Source organism: Electrophorus electricus, chromosome 4, assembly GCF_013358815.1.
Source record: "Electrophorus electricus isolate fEleEle1 chromosome 4, fEleEle1.pri, whole genome shotgun sequence".
Taxonomy (NCBI): Eukaryota; Metazoa; Chordata; class Actinopteri; order Gymnotiformes; family Gymnotidae; genus Electrophorus; species Electrophorus electricus.
In genome coordinates, this window is record NC_049538.1 from 19,477,329 (window position 1) to 19,495,009 (window position 17,681).

The 17,681-nt window shown below is 47.3% G+C and overlaps 1 protein-coding gene across 3 annotated transcripts in view; it reads right to left on the reverse strand.

Annotated features, from left to right (window-relative positions):
* sipa1l3 (signal-induced proliferation-associated 1 like 3) overlaps positions 1-17,681 on the reverse strand; it is a 52,942-nt gene that overhangs the window by 32,754 nt on the left and 2,507 nt on the right. The window contains exon 1 of one of the 3 annotated variants that reach the window (XM_035525336.1): positions 6,525-6,797. The exons of the other annotated variants lie outside the window; for them this stretch is intronic. The gene's annotated coding sequence lies outside the window, so the exon portion shown is untranslated. Of the gene's footprint in view, positions 1-6,524; positions 6,798-17,681 lie in introns of those variants that run through there. 3 annotated transcript variants of the gene reach the window in all.

Below are 17,681 nucleotides of genomic sequence, written 5' to 3' on the forward strand. Positions count from 1 at the left end.
GGTATCTACAGGTGTTTAAACACTGGATTAAACACTGTGTTTAAAACACTGGATTAGTTTGTTTTTCTTTGTCAAAGGCAGCTTGTGTCTGTTATTGCACTCTGGACTATTATGGTTATTATAGTGTGAATCAGGGGAGAACTAGAGAACTGATAATAGAGTTCATTTTGGTGTGTGTTGTGTGTGTAAACACCTAAATAACTGTTTTACTTGGAAACAGTGAAGGCATATGCATATCCTGTCGGTGTCCTGTTAGGCCTTTGTATCTGTTACTTTCATCTGCTATTTAGTACTAGCACTGAAATCACTCATTTATAAGGTGTCATGACCAGCGTAATGCTGCATTTTGTTTAAGGAACTGAACTGCAATGTGTGTTTTTAGATACGAGGAGGAAGGAAAATTGCTTCATCGATATCAGCCACAGAACCCCGTAGCTGAATATGATCATCATTACCGGACAAGAAATGTCATACCCAGTCGTTACAAAGCTACATGGGCAACGTCTTATTCAGTAAAGCAGTCTTTCACCATGGTCCTAAAGTTGCTCCATTAACATCCAGATGCTGGACTGCTGATCGCACATGCTGGTGCTAAAGCACACAAACACAGACAAACATACTGTATATCCTCACACTGGAACAACTTCTGGTAGATATGTTCCATTTCATTTTAATTTACAACAGCAGTGGAAGTCCAAGATTTTGATGAAAATGACTCAAGTTTGCAGGAACATGCCGTGAGTCATCAGAACGCCAACATAACACTCATCTGGTATGGCTGATATTGGTCAGGATGATGGCACATCATAAAAATTCCATGATTTCTTAAAGGGCTCATTTGCATACTGTAGCCTTCTGCAGTATCAGTACTGCAAATGCCAGTACGTGAGGAACACTGAGGAACAAATAATATATATTGCAGCCTTGCTGGATAGCAGACTTTCCCTCACACCTGGAGAGCGACTTCGCAGAATGGGAAAGAATTCTGACTGTACAGAGATAAAGAGCGAGATTGCTTTAGACAACCCCAAAAGAGATTTGCATCAGGCTTACTCAGTCTTAACAGGGCGCTGTGCTCACGGTCTTCAGGGCGATACAGGCCCATTGTTTGACTACTGAGACTGTCCAGATACTTTCGGGTTTGGCAAGCTCCCTCCAGCACATGTTTGACCCAGAGCAAGAATGCAGCGATCCAGGCTGCCTCCCCCAGCTGTCCGCCTCAAACTCTTCTGCCAGACAACACAAATGCTTCCTGTCCAATCTGGGACATGTACGCTGCTTGTTCACAGCCTCACACTCGTGGCTCTGCTTCACTCCCCTGTGAGGAAGTCTTCTCTGTCCCAACTGTATCTCCTGTGGCCATTTCTTATGCACTTCTCAGCCCTACCAAATTCCCCTCTCTGATTGCTCTTGGTACTTGAAAATGTTTTGGTCCCGTTCCAGCAGAATGGATGCCTGCGAGCTCACACAGACACACAGACACACACCTCCTGCACAGAACAGGGTTACGCATTGTGAAGAGCGCACTAATTGAAGCCAATCAGTCAGCTGTCAACACAGGGCACACAATTATTCTGAACCCATGGTGGAGCAGAATATTCTAGACGGCTGGAGAGTTGGAGTCGCACTCGAAATCAAAGCGCCTCCTGCTCTCTGCACATTCCCATTTCTTCAGAGCCAAAGCTTTAGCCCAGTTTAGCTGTACAGCTCTTTGCTGTTGAAGCAGTCAAAGCGCTGGAGGAAAAACAAAGGCGTGTGCTCGCTAAGGGGACTCCCCGCAGACTCCAAGGGGGCCTTCGTTTGGGTCCGAGCGGATATTTTCTTCACATTATGGGTACGCGGGATGAGAGAAATGCTACAGGGGCTTCCAAGTCCCATTTTCTCTTTTGGTAAGCGGAGTGCGCTGGCGACGTGATGAGGGCCGAAGTCACTGATGGCTGGGCTGGCAGTGGGCCTGTCTGATCACGCTGCAGACCCAGCCGGAGATGGGCTTTGGGGGAGAAGAACCCCCCGATCTCCTCTCGCTCTACTTTGGGAAACTCTCACTTAGGATTAGCGACAGTTCGGGTGCAGAAAAAAAGTAAACGAAAACAAAACAAAAAAACTAATTGAAAATCCACTCCAGGCTGCAGTGGACGGGAGGGGGTGGGGTTACATGAATGCAAACTTCAGCGCAGTTCAACTGGGATTAAATGGCGCTCGTGGAAGACCTCCAAGCCGAGCTGGAAAGCTAACGGGGGGGTGGGGGGTGGGGGGGTGGTGGAGCGTCCCTGGCAGAGGGAGTTCTACAGTGAGCACGGCAGGCTGGGGAAGTGGCTAGGCATCTTTAAGCAGGAGGGCGGCAGTAAGACTGTACGTTGGTGAGACTTGAATTGCGCAGCACATACGTTTCGTGACGGTTCTTTCTGCACTGCTGACATGCTTACCCACTAAGCAACGATGAAAAGCTTCATATAATAACTCGGCAGGCAAGTATGGGGGAAGAGATAAGGAGCAAGAGGGGGCCAATAGTTCACAGGGAAAGTAGAAGATACAAGTCTCCCTCCTTCTGCTCTTCTTCATGTTATACTTTCCCCGCGGTGGAGACGAAACCTAGACAGCCAGCACAGCACCGGACCCGAGCTGGCCTGACCTTCAGGTTGCCGCACGCTCAGCGGCAACACACGGCTGCTGCTCGGCGCCGCGGTGATAGGGGTGGGGAAGAGATGTTACTGTACTGTCACACGCTCATGCAAAGAATCGTGCATGAAAAGAACACGGGGAAAGGGATCTCCAGGGATACGGATAATAGGCTAACAGGCTTTTTCTTTCTTTTTTTTTTTTTAAACTAACAATTAAAGTTGATAAATTCATTAATTGACCCATCTGTGTCTGTCTACCTGTCTGTCTGTCCAGCCGTCCAACCACCCATTAACAGGTCCTCAGCTCGAAAAACACGAGCTGAAGACGATGTTTTCTATAGGCTGCTGTTTGGCTTTCCCTCAAAATAACACGGTTGCTGTCTTTCTGAGCCTTGTCCCTCATCACTCAGCCAATACGGGAAGGTGAGGACTACACATGTCCTTGGAGAGCACTCATCACTCACATCCGGAAGACGCATCCCTGTCCAGCACTTCAATGGGTTCAAAATGCTACTTAATAGTCCACCTGCACAAAAACCTTTCCATGTAATTCAGAGCCTGGTCCCTGGTGACAAACACTATTAAAATCATCAGAGAATCTCTTAGGATGACTATTGTGGAGACAGCATATAAAAGTTTTTAAAATACCTTTTTAAAGGTCTTAATACACAGCGGCACCTGCTATGAGGGGCGGTGAGGACAGAGACCTATTACACACAGCCCAATATTCAACTGAGGCGGTGAGGACAGAGACCTATTACACACAGCCCAATATTCAACTGAGGCGGTGAATTTGCTGAAAACATTATTATCACAGCTGGTAGAAAGAGTGAAAGGAGAAGAGAGAGGGAGAGTAAATGAAAAAGAATGTATGAGAGCACTGAGAAAACATCCACCGAGACACACACACACACACACACACTCATTCCTCTCCCAACTCCGCCTTCCTGTGTAGCCTCCCTGCTCTCAGCTAATCCCCCCCAGACCCCCTGACCCGCGGCCACCGACCTCCACCCCACCCTGTGGTCAGCTCTCCTTGTGGTTTTCGGGATCAGCTGGTATTTGGCTACAGCTCCCAAAACCGCCTCATCACAGATCAGGGGACAAAGAGAGGGAACGAGAGAGGGAATGGGACGGAGAAAGAGAACGAGAGAGAGAGGGGGAGCGAGAAGACCACAAAGAGTGAAGGAGGCAGTGGAGTAGAAAAGTGCATGTGCGGCGCAACTATTTCGAGGACGGGCGGCAGTGCCCTTGTGCTGCTCCACACAAAGCTCAGCAGCACCAGCACATCAGCAACTTTAATTCATTCCCTGCATGTTGCACTAATATTTCTCGTGCGGGCCAGACGCTGCCAACAGAAAACACTATCGGAACACGCGCTGAAAGATTTCACCTCCAGAAGTACTACTCACCGTTGCTGGAGGCGAACTTTGACTGCCTTCGAATCTAACGCTGCTTAATCTTTACGCGGTTTAAAACGGACCATCGAGTCTTAGGGTATGACATTCTCACATGCTTCCTCTCGAAACTTGCCCGCAAGATTGGCACAATCAGCAGCTACCTTGCTACGGTCCTACGCGGCGGCTGTGCCAGCCTCTGGCTGTTCCTTACCGTTACATTAGTTAGCAAAGACCTCTGTGGCGGTTAGGAAGGACAGCTGCACATCGCTCACCTTTGAGGTCCTGCTCCAGCTCAGAGCCACAGGGTGATGAGTAACAATGTCATACGCAGCAGGGAACAGGAACAGCAGCGGGACCCCGTGATTGCTGGACGTGAATTATTCTTACAGTCAGGCTGCAGACAGGCTGAGCATGTATGAAGGTGCACGTATGTGTGTGTGTGTTTGTTTTACAATGACTTATTTGTAGTCTAGCCACCCAGAGTGGTTCCCACACATGCAGAAGTTTGACCTTCTGTTTCGCATGGAGAAGTATGATTTCCTGTTCTGTATGCATATGACCACCAGGGGACAGCCAGTATGTCAACACTTTCTTAAACATGGGCCGGGTTAAGCTGACACACTGCCAGATGACCACTTACTTTGAGTTTGAAATAGGAACTGATTCCTGTTACCTCTCTGTCTGCTTGCGATTGCCAGGGAGACAACACGTCACCCAGTGTTCTGTGGGGTTCTACAACCAGACACTGGAGCACAGACAGGTGGGTCAACGCATTGTTAGTTTGCCATTATAACGATACTGCCACAAGCCCTCGTAAATGTCATTCTTTAACAAAAAGCCCCAGAAATTTCCATTGTGTGGGGATGTTCACCAGCCTCCTGCTGTTCCTCATGACAGTTATGTGACTGAACTTCTGCCTTCAAAAGAGCCAAACAAATAGATGGCAATGCGTGTGTGTGTGTGTGTGTGTGTTTATGTGTGTCTAGGTCACGCAGCTTTAGAACCAACTGCCAACCTGCAGTAGCCACTGTGCTCTGCTTTAATTGACAGTCTTAACCTGTTGCGTTAATTTGGGACACGTTCTAAATAAAATTACTAAAACGACTGTTCCTTGTATTAGCGCACATTCCAAGTGAAAAAGCCCCACATGCTTTCCTTCCGGCTGTTCCAGTGAGGGGCTTCCTTCGCTGTCCCCGTGTGGGAAGCTACATTTCCCCAGGGGGTAAGGCGGCGGGGCTGTTCCAGTGAGGGGCTTCCTTCGCTGTCCCCGTGTGGGAAGCTACATTTCCCCAGGGGGTAAGGCGGCGGGGCCTCGGCAGTGCTCAGAGAGCTGTGCTGTGCTCGCCCCTCACACAGCACCCCCCGGCTGCCCCCTTGACCCCACGTGCAGGAGAAGCCAGATGGACAGAGTGAGACGGAGGAGAGCAGCGGGGGCGCGCTGGGTGGCCTCGGACCAAGCTGTCCGCGCCTCCTCGTCCGGCCACGCCGAAACGGCGAAATCAGGAGGAGAGGCCTGGCTGTTCTTAAAATGGCCTTCCAAAAAACAAAAACAAAAACAAAAAACAAAAAATAAAACCAGAGAAGAAGAAAGGACTAAGAATTTTCTGGGAAAGTCATGAGAGCTTTAAAAAGATGGAGAGAGCTCCTCGGCAAGCGCTGGAAACGAATCCCACATTGCAGTTTCATTTCTTGAATCATACGCACAAGCACCTCGCGCCACCGCCAGGAGGGCAACAGCTCGCGGCTGGCTTGGGTGGGCTTCTGGGACCAGGCTGTAATACACTCCACTTGATGAGCTTCTGTTAAATCTGATCTAGGCCGGGGTGAGCGTTCAACTGCAGTGAAAATACTTCTTCAATCTGTTAACCAAAAATGGGGGAGGGGGGGGTGGTGTTAAAAAAAAGAAAAGAAAAAAAAAGTAGCACACCCCGCCCGCGCCCGCCCTCGCGAACCCGCTCATCCATTCACTGTTTGTTCCCATGCCAGAAGCCAGAAACACAAAGGCAAATATTGACTGTGTGCAGGCAGACTCCAGGCTGTCTCCGTGTATAGTGGGCCCTCACAGTGACGCTAGCCTACACAGAGACCCAGTCACACTGACAGCACGCTGCAGCTGACAATGGAAGGCATTAATAAGTCATTAATGGGATGGTATAATGCAGCGAGTTCTCTGGCTTTTCCGTCTTGACAGGGAGGGAATCGGGGGCCTAACTGTTACTGGGGTTTGCTGCATTTGCTTAAACTTGGGGGACGTTGCCTTGAAGCCCAAAAAGTGCCATCCCAACAGGCTCTAGCAGCCGCAAATAAAGATCAAAGTTAAAGTTATCAAAGGCTCTGGGCTCAGAATGTTGGGGGAAAAAAAAAGACAACAAATGAGCTGATGGGAAAGGGGAAGAACATTCTGGAGGTTTCCCATCAAGTGCACAAAAGGTACGACACGGTAGGCCTTTGGTTTGCTGGAGAACGCCAGCTCGGTGCAGTCTACCGACATGCGTTTCGGTACCTGTCTGTGCGGCATGTTTCCTTCGGGCTGCTCTGGGCCTCTGCACGCGGGGCATGGTCCGGAGGAGGGCGCTTGGAGCATGCCGCACCGCAGAAGCGGACCCAGCTGGGGGGCCCTGGCTGCTCCGTCCAGAAACGTGCCAGCTGACGGGTCCGTCCACGGCCGGAGGGCTTGTTGATGTCCTGCACCAATCACGCAAGATGATGGCGATATGCCAAGGAGCCTTTTCAGGACGTGGGAAATGGAGCTTTCCTTCTCTCTGTACTGTAATGTTTCGCGTTTTACCTTAAATTGAGCAAAAGGAGTGATATTACGCTCTAAGCAAAATGATTACTGCAGAAATGTCATTAGTCACAGTCAGCCAGTCCTCTCTGTGCCTGTCCCTGCATATGTTGTGTCACTGCTACATTGCTATTATAGTGCTGACAACTCTTTTACACTCTGAACAGTGGCGTCAAGGACAAGCGCAAAAGCTCTAGTGTCATGTGTAATTAGATACAAATGTGCTGGCAGCGAATCCTACAAAATTAACATATTCCAATCCTGAGATGTTTCAGCATAATACATATGTAACAGACATGCGCACGGGCATGTACACACACAGTGGGTACGTGCGCTCACACTCAAGCACAGTTTTAAGACACTTGTGCAAAATGATGACAACTGCTTTGTGCTTCATTCGTTTTGCCTTCTGTCCTGTCTCCCTCATAAATTAATCTCGTGTTAATTATGAATGTCTGCTGATTATTCATAGCTGGCTTGGCGCAACGGGATAGCGGGGAGAGGAGAAAAGGGGGAGAGAGAGAGAGAAAGAGAGAAAAACAGGGATAACAACAACGCCACAGAAAGAAATGGAGAGAAAGAAGGAACCGTCTGACCCGGTTTCTCCAGCGCCGAGTAGTAATTTGAGATGGCACGGTTGGAGGTCAGACCACAACACCACCAGTCCTTCAGCCAGCACACAAAAGCAACCCAGCACACTGCATTCAGTGCAAAAGCGTTTAAGCCAACAAAAATTAATATACAAACTTGCTAACCAGAATCAGATACAAAGTCAGCCTAGAGTACTTGTTTAAAAGAACTCTCCTTTGTGAGCCTAAAACAATCAGTTGCCTTAAGCTCAACCTTCCCCACACGGCGACGTCACTGAAGGCAGTTTGTACCGTGGAAGTCCCCTCGGCCGATCCGATACCCCACAAGAAAGGGAGGGAGAGGGGGAAAGGCTCTGAACGCACAACCAATAACTCAGCCTGTCTACTAGTCGCTGAAAGGCATCTCCAGACTCCTGGGAGGAAAGTGTTTATTGCTAGGGAACGGCAAACGGGCCCACACGAACGTACCACGTTCGCACTCCCGGGAGCACTCTCCCTCTCCCCGTCTCCCAGACCACCACAGGCAGGCCATGCAGTGCGAGGAGAGGACGAGGGCCCCGGATCCGAGGGGCCTGGGTAAGGGCCCTGCGGATGGCCGAGCCGCTGACGCGCGCGCTCCCGCACCAACCCTGCGCGAGCGCTCGCTCGTTTGGGCTCATGTGCGCGAGCGCGTGCTCTCCCCTGTCCTGTCAAACCAGCTCTGCCTGTCTGCTCATCAAAGGGCTCTTTTGCGGGGAGGCTGGAGCAGGATAAGCCGCAGCGTATGTGGCATACAAACACAGGCGCGCGCACGCGCTTCCTTCATCCCGGGTGGTGTGGTTGCTTTTACTGGGCAGCTGGGGCCACTTCTTCTCTCGCTTTTCCTCTCAGTCCTTCGCTCTTTTTTTTCCTCATTCAAACTAAACAAGGCTCAAGCAAAAACATTTTTAACGACATATAATTAATAACTCCAGTATTGTCTGTTAACAGTTTATCTGAATATTAAAACCAACACCTGCCCAAAGACACTACTTCATGATATAAACATAATAATAATAAAAAGTTGCCTTTATTGTAATTAGATTGCATTATTTCGATCAAAGCTATTTCTGTTCTATAAAGCATGTGAAAACGATTGTTAGAAACAGCCACAGAACAGTCGTCAGAAACACCATATATGAACAAGGACAGACTTGGTCAAAAGATGAATTTGCTTATTGCAGGCTTTTATGCTTTTGGTCCATGAAACGCCAATATCTCAGCAAATGTTTAACAGACTCTGTTCTGCATCCTTAATGACAATTTATTTCCATAGCAATTACATTTAACCCCTGACCTATATTTATGCTACATTGCCAAACTAGGTTTCCCTAGAAATTTCTCAATACCCATATCTTTGAACATTTTCAACAATCCTGTCTTTTTTTGTGTGACATCTATGAATCTGGCATATAAAACAAACATTATCTGCATATACAAAACCTACATTACCTATACATTATACAAACATGTACTATTTGGGCAGACTCATTAAGCAAAATGAGATTAAGCAAATAATTCCAATTAGATTAACAAATCCTAAAAGTAAAGAAATAACCTCAGATAGCAAGGTAAAGCACTTGGCTTTCACCGCAATGTTTCAACTCGACTGGCCTTCAGAGCAGGTACATTAGCTACAAAGTTACAGGGGTCAAGATCAATCTTCCATTCCTGCAGCCGTTTCCATAGGACTATAGGAAACCAATGGCATAGGGAACCGTCAGCGCAGGTTTGTGTGCACTTCCTGTGTTTTTCTGTTGTTCCTGGTTTTCTAGTTTAATTTAGGATGTTATAAATTTACAGATGTAACATACCCACCATTGTTATAATCTAGTTTTGAAAAGGCTTCAGAGCAGTTTGAATGTGTGTGTCCTGAGAAGTGTGCACACACAAAGTATAGTTTTTACCTTGATAAGACTCAGATTATTTACATGTCAATGGAATGCCAAACCGTACCCACCAAAAGATGCTATTCTGTATTCAGATGGCAGGTCCTATTGTTCCAGTCAGGCTGGGCTCCGGTCTGTGCCCGACTGGTGCACAGATCAGACAGTCAGCCAGTTAGACATCTGCGTGGGGAATGCAGTTTAGACCCTAAATAAAAATGGTATTTCTTTTATACTTGCTGGTTATTAGACTTCAGCACAACTCAAATACATATCTGAAACCAGTTGTTATGATATGTGGCAAAAAAAAATAATTCGGGCGTGCCCAAATCCAACAACATAGTGGATGTTAGTGTACTAGTGATAAGTGCAGCAAAACATTGTTGTGTTTGAAAAATAAACACTAATGTTTAAACTAATACTGTAGCTAACACATTCAAACAGTTTGACTCACTCTGGCCCAGGAGTCCAATAATACACACACTCTCTCACAGACACAGACACACACACACACACAAATGCACAGACACACAAAGACAGACAGGCAGAGACACACACACACACACACACGCGCGTGCACACACACACAGAGCCTTGCTTGCAACTCCCGTTTCTCTCAGCCACGACACAGCGGTAACACGAGGACACACTGTTACACTGTTAGCTGCCAAGGCCACACACTAGAAACACTCTCACCAAAGTTAAGCAGTCCAGGCAGGACGGGGCCAAGGCAAAAGGGACACTGATCCATCACTTCAGCCACTTCACTTCATTAGCTTGCTTCAGCACCCAGACACTAGCGAAAAGCTTGCCCTTACACATTTTTGTGTACACACAATTGCAGCGAAGTTGAACAGAACAAATGAAAACGAAGCAAACAAGGGCAAAATTATCCTCCCACTGGGAGCTGGGTGGGAAAACGTGGCCTCTGTCGGCTGAACGGAGATCAGCCCTGCCATCGTAAGGCTGAGGTTTTGGTAGAGAGAGAGCTGTGTGGAGATCAGTGTGGAAGGCCAGTGTGTAGTCAGAACCAGTTGGGAGCAGTGCAGATGGGCACTCCCTTCCTCTAGCTGGGTGGGAGGGGGCTGCACCAGGTGGTTGGCTGCTGAGGTGAAAGACTTCAGTCTGTTCATCCAAGCTAACAAAGGCTGCCCTGTATTTGCTGACAGACATAAAGGAGAAAGGTGTGGCCACTTTTCAGTGTGTTTTACTGTGCATGTCAGAGGGAGAGGGAGAGAGAGAGAGAGAGAGAGAGAGAGAGAGAGAGAGAGAGAGAGAGAGAGAGAGAGAGAGAGAGAGAGAGAGAGAGAGAGAGAGAGAGAAAGGAGGGGGCAGGGGAAGAAAGGTATAGATGCAATGGAAGGGATCGAGCCTCCAGTCTTGTGAACGTTTGGGAAAGACTGTAGACGGCCAGCCCAAAGCCCTACTGTAGACGGCCAGCCCAGCGCAAAGCCAGCAGGCCTAAATCAAAGCAACGTTTAAGAGGCTCAAGGACGCTGGCCTGGGTACTCCCTCATCATGCCCTCAGCCTCCACCATGCATTTTCGATACTCAACAGCATGTACGGCCACGTAGCTGCCACTCAACGGCGATCAAAGGGCCGCAGCAGTGATTAGGCCGAATCTACCAATCCCTTAGAGATTTGGCTAAGAGTGTTCAGTAGAGATCCTTTACACACCCTCAGAAAAATGCCAGAACTGCACTGGTACAAAGACAGTAGGTAGTACACTGGAAGGTACAGAGTTTGCACCCCTACACATCGGACACTTTTGCCCTTTTGAAGTACACAGAGAAAGCGCATGGAAGTGCAGATGGAGAGCCGTGGATGGTATACTCATGGACACCCTGGCAGAGTATCTGCATTCAGACTCTGGACTTTCTCATGCCAAAGTCATATGCATAGCCCATAAAGTACAGCCAACAGCTAAACAGAACCACACAGCAATGGCTTCTGTCTCGGACTGAACAGGGAGACAGTAGTTGTGGTAGGCTGTATTTCTTTACACTACCAATCTCAGGAATGATGTCATACTCTTGCTTGCCAAAGCCTGGACTCAAGGAGTATTTGGACATCTGCCTCTGTCGCTGATAGAGCTTTAACTATGGCTGTGAACGGTCAATTATTTATCGTGTTTTAGCACCCTCCTTGACCAGAGTGTCTCAATTCCTTAAAACGCGTCAATTTATAATGTGACTTGCACAGGAATGCATTAGTTTCTCCTTTTTAACTCATGGTGCTAAAGTAACAATGGCACAGAAAGACTAAGGGAGAACAGAGAGAGGAGAGGAAAGGAGAGGGGCCGATATAAGCCATGGCCCGAGGCCAGAAAAAAAGGCAAAACGATTGGCTGTTCATTTTAGTTGCAATGTTTCGGCCAGTTGCACTCACAAGTCAGTTTACTGTGATACTAGCTAACTCGCTTAAGCTAGTTTCTCAAAATGATTTAATAGGTTTTAGAAGTCAAATGATACATTTCACAGCATGTATTAAATGGCACTTAATTACATAGCTAGCTAGGACAGTAACCTGTCCTCGCCTAAGACAATAGCCTACCTTAATGGCTGAGTGGTAAACACTGAACATTAGGAGATGTGCTGGGATTCAGCCTCTCTGCCCGAGATGAAAATACTTGTCTGTGTTTTGACAAGTATAGGCAACGCCATGTTAACGTTGGTTTAGCAAGACACTGAAGCCTCAGACAACTATTTTTTTTCTCTTAGCTGTGTGTGTGTGTGTGTGTGTAATTCTAACAAAACATTTGTCAAAACTATGAAGATTTGTCAAACCTCAACATCACATTTTTCGTATTTTTTACCTGCTCAAATTCAACTTTTGATTTCTTATGTGGATTTAAATTTAAGTGAGTATTTGAGTGTGCATTTTGAGTGTTGTGTCTAGACTCTGATTTAAATTTTAAACTACATAATATTACTAAAACTGCTTTCTGTCATTTAAGGAATACAGCAGTAGTGAGCCGCTATCTGCAGCTGCGTGATTCTAAGAGACTGATCCATGCTTTTGTTTTGCTTTGTTTCTCACCGACTTACTGTAATGCATTGCTCATGGACGTCCTGCAACTACAACAAACTCAACTTGTACAATGTATATACATGATCAATAAATTAAAAGGTTTTATTTTTACCTGGGCAAGTAAATATAGACAAGGGACCAATACAATTCTGATCTACTGCACCGGGGCACCAGTGGGAGAAAAATGTTACATTGCACACTGCACACGGTGGGACAGAGCCCGGACATGAGAGCCTGAAGACTCCCAGTGGGGCTGAGAACTTTCCTGTCAGATTGAGACGTAGGAACCAGCTGAAAGCTGGTTAGAATATATATGTGTGTGTGTTAGTTTTTAAAACAGTGTAGGAATTCAGTGAGCTCATAGGTCATGCCACATTAAAGTCCTGTCATGTTTAGTAGTTTACCCACAGCAAGGGAGAGTGAGAGCGACAGAGGTTAACCTACAGTAGTGAGACCAGTCAGTTTTAATGTAGTCTCCCTCCAGCTTACGAAGGTTTGCTTATTACTCTGACCTTGAACCTGAGAGAAAGGCATCTCTCTACCACAGTCAATGTGTCGACACAAAGACGCACAAACATATCCCAGAGCGTGGGTACCCCACCTAGGTCCAACAGGACCCAACAAGAACTGATGAATAAAAGCCATGCCTCAGACTTTTGTGTGGGCGTGCATGCATATTTACGGTCCACAGTTTGACTGGTCATGTATGTGTTATGTGCACACAGATCAAAAGGGGTGTAGCTGGACCACATGGTGAAGGATCTGAATATATAAAACTCCTCAGTAAGAAGCATTTCGCTCAGGCTAAGACCACAATGGCAGGGAGTCTGGTTCCCCAACAGAAAGCTCAGTCTGAAGACATTTATTCATTCTCCATCCGCACGCTGTTTCAGCATGCCTCCGTCATGGCTAGTTCTGCTGCTTGGGTACAATCAGTGTGTGCTGTATAATTATACTGGCCAGAACATGATGGGCACTTATTTTTATGCTATAGTTTATGACTGCGTCATAGTAAGCTTGGCAAAGGTGCATTGTCCATGGTGATCAACAGATTTACATGTTACATGCATTAGTGCACTCTGCAATGCTTCAGTGAGCAGCCAAATGAGTCTAGGCACATCACTGACGTGTGTGTAAATTCTTTCAAACCATCTTGGGTTTGGACCTGAAAAAAGAAATACGGTCTTGGGTTTGGTCGGGTTCCTGTCAGGTTCAGATTTCTACACCAAACCACCATCTAACACATGCATAGAAAGAGAGAGACACACACACATTTTTGACACACACACAGAGACACACACAGACACACACCACCAAATCTTCCTTCTTTCTGGGAACTGCTATGAGCTTGCCTGACCCAAAGGTGCAAGTAGTCAGAACGATAAAATCTAGGCAGGAAGAAGCAGAGTGAGAGAGTAGGGAGGGGTGAAATTCATGGATTTGAGAGACATGACAGAAAACTTATTCATAACACACGGGATAAAAAGTGCATAAAAAGTGCACAGGATAAAAGTGCATAAGTCTTAGCTAGTATAAAAAAGCTAAAACAAGTCAAATTTTACAGAAGACATAAGTTGTTTAGTCTCTGACAAATGATTGAATTGTTTTTGACCATGGCTTTGCTTTTTGTGTGTACCCTCATTCTTTTTTCTCTTAGCTGTATGTGTGTGTGTGTGTGTGTCCTGCCTATCGCTCATCCGTAATCAGCACATCTTTCCCACTCCCACGATGATAAGGGCTTCCCTGATCTGCTGAGGAAACACATCTTTTCCCTCGCTCAGTCAGCGTGTACACTACAGCTCTCCTGAGAAACATGACAGGAGTGTGTATGTGTGTGCGCGTGTGAGAGAGCCTGACGACTCCGGTAGTGGCCCTAAACTCCTTAAAGACTCAAGTAACACAGATAACCGAGACACAAATACATGGCAGAATAAACAAGCACGGGTTGAAGCCAGACACTCAGAGACATTCAAACACAAACACACACACACACACACACACACACACACACACACACACACACACACACACACACGCGCGCGCCACTGAAGACAGACTCTTGTTTCAGTCTCACTAAACCCTTATACCAAGTCTCCAAAAACAAATGTGAATCTATGGCGATATGGCTACATCTCTCACTCTTACACACACATGCCCCCGCCAGAAACGGCACAGGCAACGACTTAAAAATAGACCTTTTAAGAGACTTGCACTATTTTTACACACTATGGGCTCTGTGGAGCGCCAAATAAACTTTTTTGTACCATGTAACAAAATGTGCTTTAGCAATGGAGAAAAAAAACTGCAATGAAATCCAGCCAAAAATCCATTCATGGAATGACCACATGCTACACTCTATTAGAATTAAAACAATGACTCTATAGTTATGAGATTTAAACTATGGAGTGCAACACAAGATCTCTCTCACACACACACATGCGCGCACACACACGCGCGCGCACACACGCGCGCGCGCGCACACACACACACACACACACACACACACACACACCTTCCTCTAATAAGCATTTCATTGTACAGGAGCAGCGAGGAGGGCCTCTGTCCCGTTTTTGGTGTGAGCATTTGTGTTAAAAGCCCAGCACTGGCATCGTGACACCGGGGAGACGATCAACAGCTTTGTCTGGGCCGCAGACGCAGCTCTGACAGTGGAACGTGACTTGGGGTGGGATCCGGGGAGACCAGAGCGGACCGGCTCACTAATCCAGATGTGCGGCTGATGAACTCGCGGTCAGCCCGTTGTAGCTTGGCTCCACCGCAGGTGGAGTCAGATGGGACCTGGGCCTTTCTAGGCCTTTCGCCTGCTGATTCACGTGGGGACCGCGACGTTGTCCAAACCACGGCGAAATAGAAAGCCATTGAGGCATAAACTACGCCCAGCCCCGGCCTAAAAAGGAATCGAGGGCTCTCTGTGGCAAATACTTATTGACAGCGTAATGCAGTCTGAGCCGAGAGGAAAAAGAAAAAAAGAAAAGGGAAAAAACAACAAACCCCACACCACCGGGCTGTGATTATGCCGAAACATCCTGCATACATCGAGCCCTCTGGCCTATGACAAGGCTATTAGTAGCACAGCACACAACGGTTCAGGACAAACACGAGCGATACAGAGTCTCACTGCTGACGGCAACGCTCCAGCGCGAAGCTTGAGTGCTCTGGCGCGAGACGCGAGATCCGGAGAGGTGCGAAAGCAATCTGACCTTAGACAAGCCTTAAGTGCTCTAGCAGTCGGGGATAATACCACTGTGGGGAAGGATAAAGTAGCTCGGAGCCGCGCATGTAAGTGAGAACGGGAGGGCCGACGAGTGGGATGTGTGTAGGCTATACGAATGCGCGCGCGCGTGTGAGTGCGTGCGTGCGTGCGTGTGGGTGGGTGTACAGAGAATAGTAAAAAGTACAGCCCCTACAGTAACGACAATGCTGGTGATCTGAGCAGGGGCAAGCTAGCGTGTTCTTAAAAGCAAGCCATGCTCCAAACCAGAGCTCTTTAAAATCGATGCATACAGCGTTCCTGGGCCAAGGCTGTCTCACTCTGCTTCAAAAAAAGACCACCACTACAGCAGCACCTAAATAACTCTGCTATAAGCATATTCATCCCAAAACTGAAAACCTGTGTTCCTCATAATGGCTCCCTGTTTACCTGATAGCGTTTCACAGACTGCTGTTTTTAGTCCCTCCATTAATGGCCTTTTCAAAAAACCATGTGCCTTGGATGAAACATAAGCTGAGCTTTTATGATTAGTCGTGATGGAAAGTTTCAGGCAGGTTTGGACTGAGATGACTGCTGGAGAGTACGAGTGATTAGAGTATTTCAGTACATTGTCGAGTTACATTACATGTTACAAACATTCCAGAAAAAGGTTTCACAGCTAGCACCGAGCTTCATTAGGAAGCTCACAAAACACTTCAAAGAGATGGTCTAAGGTTGGTCGGCACACAAGGCGGTACTCAGGAGTGTGGAGTGTGATTCATTAGCTCTCTTTTTGATAAGCAAGGCTGTGTGGAGTGATCGACTGTGATTCAGCAGCAGTACCAGTTAATGAAACACATTCATTGGAGGAGCCAAAAATCGATATCTTGATTTTACAATATATCCTAACTACTTAGGTATTCCGTAAGTCTACACAAGCTCCTAACACCCTTCCCGTGTGTGCGCGTGTGTGACCCTGATCTGTCTCTTCAGAGGCCATGATTCACAAGCTTGTCAGCCCTGCACATTCATTTCCTGTTTGACGAGGCCTCTCCTCCAAGAGCGTGCTGATCGGAGGAAGAGTGACACACCGCCCTCCTGCCTCTACCTCAAAGGAAGGCCAGATGGAGCAAGACACGAAAGGACGATGCGACACGCCACCGAAACCTCGCCCACCCCCTCTTCCCCTCAGCGGTGACCTGCCGCTCCAACCCACTGCCCTGCCGCCTACTCCCCAGATGTGTGCTTGGACTTTTGGAACTGAAACCGAGGGGCCACGACAACAACTGTGGCTGTGTAACAGAGTGATTCATGTGACAAAGTCAGAGTCCAGTCATCGCAGCTTCCTTCCTGGTCTCTTGCTGTCGGGTCATGAAGGATTCCCCCATTCCCTCTAGCAGCTTCCTCGGGACGTCTCACTCCAGAGGGGAATTAAAATCACACTAGCAGATCAATAGGAAATTCCTAACAAACAGAAAGTCATGAAAGAGAGCAACTCCAGGGACCCTCCGTGGCCTCCTTGCACTACAGCGCAGGCCGAAACATCTGGGCTCATTAAACACAACACATCACAACAGAATAAATACAGTGTCTGACATGATCGCCGATTATTCAACCGGTTAATGCACTTTACCAGCTCAAAGCACCTAAACAATCACACATTAACAACATTGCCTTTAACAAATGAAATGCTTCCAAAAGTCTTTCGACTCCACCCGCCGATCATTTTTCCTTAAACTAGATGTGTGGTAAACACTAATTTGAGGTCACTGTTATTTGTTATGAATGTAGCTGACTGGAATCAGGGCAAATAAATAAGGCCAAGCCAATTAAAGAAAGACATACGAGGAATAAGCCTCGATTTCTATTGGTGCTGTACTGTGGATCAGGTCTCACTGGTTCTAGAGGCTGAGACAAAACTGGAAAAGCACCAGCAGGCAGAATGGCAGCCTAGCGACCCGCTTCCGCCTGCAATCTGATCAAGCCTTTGTTCCCATACAGAGCAGAGACTGGTTACTGCTTCTACTGCCTAAGTACAGGTACGTAGACAGGTCTGCTACATGATTGATCTCATGGGTTAAATGCTGACCGGCAAAAGTGATGAACACCTGTAGGTGGGTAATTAGTAGACGCTGAGTAATT